The following is a 5,121-nucleotide window of genomic DNA, read 5'->3' as shown; positions in this document are numbered from 1 at the left end:
CTCTCCTCCCTTCTCTCTTTCTACTGCCCACCCCACATGCTCCTCTCCTCTGCCGCCCACCTCCTCACCACCCCTCAGTTTCGCCTATCTCTCCGTCGACCGCGGGCCACGTCCTCCCGCGGTCCTGGAATGCCCTCCCTCCTCACCTCCGACAATTTAATTCTCTTCCCCTCTTCAAATCCCTACTTAAAGCTCATCTCCTCCAAGAGGCCTTCCCAGACTGAGCTCCCCCCTTTTTTCCCTCTGCTCCCTCTACCCCTCCCTTCACCTCTCCGCAGCTAAACCCTCTTCTCCCCCCTTTCCCTCTCCCTCTCCCCTTCTCCCGTCCCACCCCCCTCAGCACTGTACTCATCTGCTCAACTGTATATATCTTCATCACCCTATTTATTTTGTTTAATGAGATGTACTTCACCCTGATTCTATTTATTTGCCATTGTTTTTATGAGATGTTCTTCCCCTTGACACTATTTATTGCCCTTGTTCTTCTCTGCCTTTCTGCCCCGATTAGACTGTAAGCCCGTCAAAGGGCAGGGACTGTCTCTATCTGTTGCCGATTTGTACATTCCAAGCGCTTAGTGCAGTGCTCTGCACATAGTAAACGCTCAATAAATACTATTGAATGAATGAATGAACCCGGAGAGTTTCCAGTTCTCTACCAGGCTCGACTATGTCAAGCGGAGGTATTTCCATTCTTCTCTTGGGCAGTGGCTAGCGACTGGAAGGCCATCGGCTACAAGTCAAACTCACCTGTGCTGGGCAGCAGCGTCATGGGACAGACTCGAGGGTGGAGATTCAAGTTTACGTTGGGGAAGGAGGCAATGCTAAACAACTGCTGGATTTTTACCAAGAAAACTCTATGGCTCCACTACCAGAACAATTGAAGATGGAGGCGGGGTGTTCTGAGAGAGATGTGTCCATAGTGTCACTACGGGTCAGAGATAACTCCACGGCATGAGACAAGAGTCATTCATTCATTCATTCAATCATATTTACTGAGCGCTTGTTGTTTGTAAAGCACTGTATTAAGCACTCGGGAGTGTACAATAAAAGTCCAGGGTGCTGGTTCTGGGCTCTGCGGTAGAGAACCTCAAAACAAATGAAGCCCTCATTCTGATAGCGGGTTAAAGTTCCTAAAAAACGATCGCTTCCTTGCTTTTCCTCTTTTGACTCTCTGCTTTCTTGTGTTCATCGAGGAGAGGAGACAAAAGATCAGAGGGTACATAATCAGGAGAAATGAAGCTCTGAAAGATGAGAAAACCGAGGTTCAAAGAGAAGATGAACCGAGCCTTTCCATCCTGTCTGTCGGACTTGTAAGATCCTCAAGGAAAGAACTCTGCCTTTTACTTTTATTTTAGCTACTGAGTACACAGTGCTGTATTCTATACACAGATGGTGCTCAATAAAGAGAAGAAGCCTTGGCTAATGGAAAGAGCAAGGGCCTGGAGTCAGAGGACCTTAATTATGATTAGACTGTAAGCCCATCACTGGGCAGGGATTGTCTCTATCTGCTGCCAAATTGTTCATTGCAAGCGCTTAGTACAGTGCTCTGCACATAGTAAGCGCTCAATAAATACTATTGAATGAATGAATAATTCCATCTTTTCCATTTGTCTGCTGTATGACCTTGGTCAAGTCACTTAACTTCTCGGTGCCTCGGTTACCTCACTGTGGTCAGGGAACATGTCTACTAACTCTGTTATACTGTATTCCAAATGTTTAGTACAGTGCTCTGCACTCTGTAAGTGCTCAATAAACACAACTGATTGATTGGAAAATGAGTATTAAAACCGTGAGCTCTTCGAGAAACATGAACTGTGTCCAATCTGATTAGTCTATCTATCCTGGGACTTAATTCAGTTCCTGGCACATAGTAAATGCTTAACAAATAGTATAAAAAATTTTAAAAATTGCTCTTCTGAAGGTGGGGAACAAGTAAAAACAAGCCTAGCGTCCATTTTCCTCAAGTCTCTTAACACTGGATTCAAAGATCCTGTGCTTTGATCACCTCTGAGTAAATTCATTCATTCATTCATTCATTCATTCATTCATTCAATAGTATTTACTGAGCGCTTTCTATATGCAGAGCACTGTACTAAGTGCTTGGAGAGTACAATTCGGCAACAGATAGAGACTATTCCTGCCCAATAACAGGCTCACAGTCTAAACGAGGGAGATAGACACCAAACAAAACAGGACAAAACAAAACAGGCTAGCGCAGACATCATCAAGATAAATAGAATCATAGAGATATACACATCATTAACAAAATAAATAGGATAATAATATATACAAATATGCACGGTGCTGAGGGGAGCAGAAGGGGGAAGAGCAGAGGGCAGGTGGGGGGGAAATGGGTGGGGAGGAGCAGAGGGAAGGGGGGCTCAGTGTGGGAAGACCTCCTGGAAGAGGTGAGCTCTTAGTAGGGCTTTGAAGAGGGGAAGAGAGTTGGTTTGGTGGAGGTGAGGAGGGAGGGCATTCCAGGACAGTGATAGGACATGGGCCAGGGGTCGAGGGCAGGACAGGTGCGAACGGGGGACGGTGAGGAGGTGGGCGGCAGAGGAGCATAGCGTACGGAGAGGTGAGGTAGGAGGGGGCAAGGGGACGGAGAGCCTTGAAGCCAAGAGTAAGGAGTTTTTGTTTTATGCGGAGGTTGATAGGCAACCACTGGAGGTTTTTAAGGAGGGGAGTGACATGCCCAGCGCGTTTCTGTAGGAAGACGATCCGGGCAGCGGAATGAAAAATAGACTGGAACGGGGAGAGACAGGAGGAAGGGAGATGAGAGAGAAGGCTGACACAATAATCCAGCTGGGATATTGCTGTCGAGTCGTTTCCGACACATAGCGACACCACTGACACATCTCTCCCGGAACGCCCCGCTCTCCATCTGCAATCGTTCCGGTAGTATATCCATAGAGTTTTCTTGGGAAAAATACAGAAGTGGTTTACCACTGCCTCCTTCTGTGCAGTAAACCTGAGTCACCGCCCTCGACTCTTTCCCACACCGCTGCTGCCCAATACAGGGGACTTTTGATTTGTAGCAGATGGCCTTCCAGTCGCTAGCCACTGACCAAGCTAGGAATGGAATGGATAGGCCTCTGCTTGACTCTGCCTCATGTAGCCAAGACTGGAGAGTACTGGAAACTCTTCAGGTGCGACCCTGAGAGGGGTCTGAGTAAATGGCAGGTACTAAAAATGAACACAATAAAAACTGTCACCCTGGTGACGGAGGTTGGCAATAAGGTATCTTTATATTCGGCTAGTTCCTTGAGGGTAGGAATGTGTCCATTATATTGTTGTGCTGAACTCTCTGAGTGCTTAGTACAGTGCTCTGCACACAATTGAGTATTCAGTAAATACAGCTGATTAGATGGGAGAAGCAACCTGGCTCAGTGGAAAGAGCACGGGCTTTAGAGTCAGAGATCATGAGTTTGAATCCCAGCCCTGCCACTTGTCAGCTGTGTGACTGTGGGCAAGTCACTTAACTTCTCTGTGCCTCAGTTACCTCATCTGTAAAATGGGGATTAAGATTGTGAGCCCCACGTGGGACAACCCGATTCCCGTGTCTACCCCAGCGCTTAGAACAGTGCTCGGCACATAGTAAGCGCTTAACAAATACTAACATTATTATTATTATTATTATGAAAGAAACATAATTCCATATGTGAGTGGTCTTCATCAATATCAGGTGGCTCATCAAACCGAACAGTTGTCCGCGGCATAAAGAGTCAACTGGTGAGATCTCAAGATTGCTTTCGATAAACTGGGTTCCATCTCACCGCACATACGCACCAGGAAAATATTCACATGCAGATTCTGACATTCCCATAATAATTAAAGATTGTCCGGGTGAATGACTAATAAACAAAAATAAGTGAAACTGCGCTTTTAAAGAAAAGGCAGGTTTTAAAATATTCATGAATGATATTTGTTTTACAGTCAGTTGCTGTCACGTGCATTTTGTGAGAGAAAAATTAAAGCACTCTAGAGGAAGAGAAAAGAAAAAGAACAAAATGGTGAAATCGTAGAAAAAGAAAAGGAAAATGTGCTCACGCAAATGAATTGTTTTACAGCAAATACAGTTATTTATCTCTTGGAGATGGAGCCTCAAGTGAACTCCTCAGCCTAACCTCTCCATACTTGCATCATCTATTCGCTTGAGTGCTCAACCCTTAGGCATACTGTCTTACGCTGTCGATTCGTCTTCGACCCATAGTGACTCCATGGACACATCTCTCCCAGAACGCCCCACCATCATCTACCATCGTTCTGGTAGTGGATCCATAGAATTTTCTTGGGAAAAATATGGAAGTGGTTTACCTTGCCTTTTTCTGTGCCATAAACCTGAGTCTCCACCCTCAACTCTCTTTCATGCCACTGCTGCCCAGCTCAGGTGAGGTTTGACTTGGAACAGATTGCCTTCCACTCACTAGCCACTGCCCAAGCTAGGAATGGAATGGATAGGCCTCTGCTTGACTCTCCCTCCCGTAACCGAGACTGGTAGAGTACTGGAAAATCTCCAGGTGCTATTCTGAGCAGGGCTTTAGGCATATACCAGATTATTTAATTAATTATGGAATTTGTTATGTCCTTACTACATGTCAAGTATTGTTCTAAGTGCTGGGGTAGATACATGATAAAGTCAGTCATAGTCCCTCTCCCTCATGGGGCTCACAGTTTAAGTAGGAGGAAGTACAGACATTAAATCCCCATTTTACAGTTGAGGGAGCCACAGAGAAGTTAAATGACTTGCACAAAGTCACACAGCAAACAAGTAGAAGAACTGGGATTATAACCCAGGGTCTACCTCCCAGGTTGTGCTCTTTCCATTAGATCACTCTACTTCAGGTATTAACTCCATCTCCACCCAACCCGGCATTTATGCATACATTTTTAAACTCCACTGCTTTACCCCTACCTACCATGAATTTTAGTTTCTCTTTACCCCACTAGATTGTAAATTCCTTGAGGGGAGGAATCGTGGCAACTACTTCTATTGTACTCTCCCAAGCATACACTTAGTACTGTGCTCTGCATATGTGTTCAATAAATACTATTGATTGATTGATTTGATTGAACCGAGTATCCTTCAAGCTTCCTATGGTGTCACTATGGGAGAATATG

General features: G+C 45.3%; 2 non-coding genes across 2 annotated transcripts; both read right to left on the bottom strand.

The window, feature by feature from the left end:
- Nucleotides 1-3,030: 3,030 nt before the first annotated feature.
- LOC114815724 lies at nucleotides 3,031-3,167 on the bottom strand. The gene has a single exon (XR_003763527.1). It is a non-coding gene; the product is annotated as a small nucleolar RNA SNORA7 (small nucleolar RNA).
- Nucleotides 3,168-4,400: 1,233 nt separating this feature from the next.
- LOC114815776 lies at nucleotides 4,401-4,539 on the bottom strand. Its single transcript, XR_003763578.1, has one exon. It is a non-coding gene; the product is annotated as a small nucleolar RNA SNORA7 (small nucleolar RNA).
- Between the last annotated feature and the right edge of the window lie 582 nt (nucleotides 4,540-5,121).

Source organism: Ornithorhynchus anatinus, chromosome 12 (genome assembly GCF_004115215.2).
Source record: "Ornithorhynchus anatinus isolate Pmale09 chromosome 12, mOrnAna1.pri.v4, whole genome shotgun sequence".
Lineage (NCBI taxonomy): Eukaryota > Metazoa > Chordata > Mammalia > Monotremata > Ornithorhynchidae > Ornithorhynchus > Ornithorhynchus anatinus.
The sequence above is the reverse complement of the archived record's forward strand: the minus strand, read 5'-3'. Positions and strand labels throughout refer to the sequence as shown.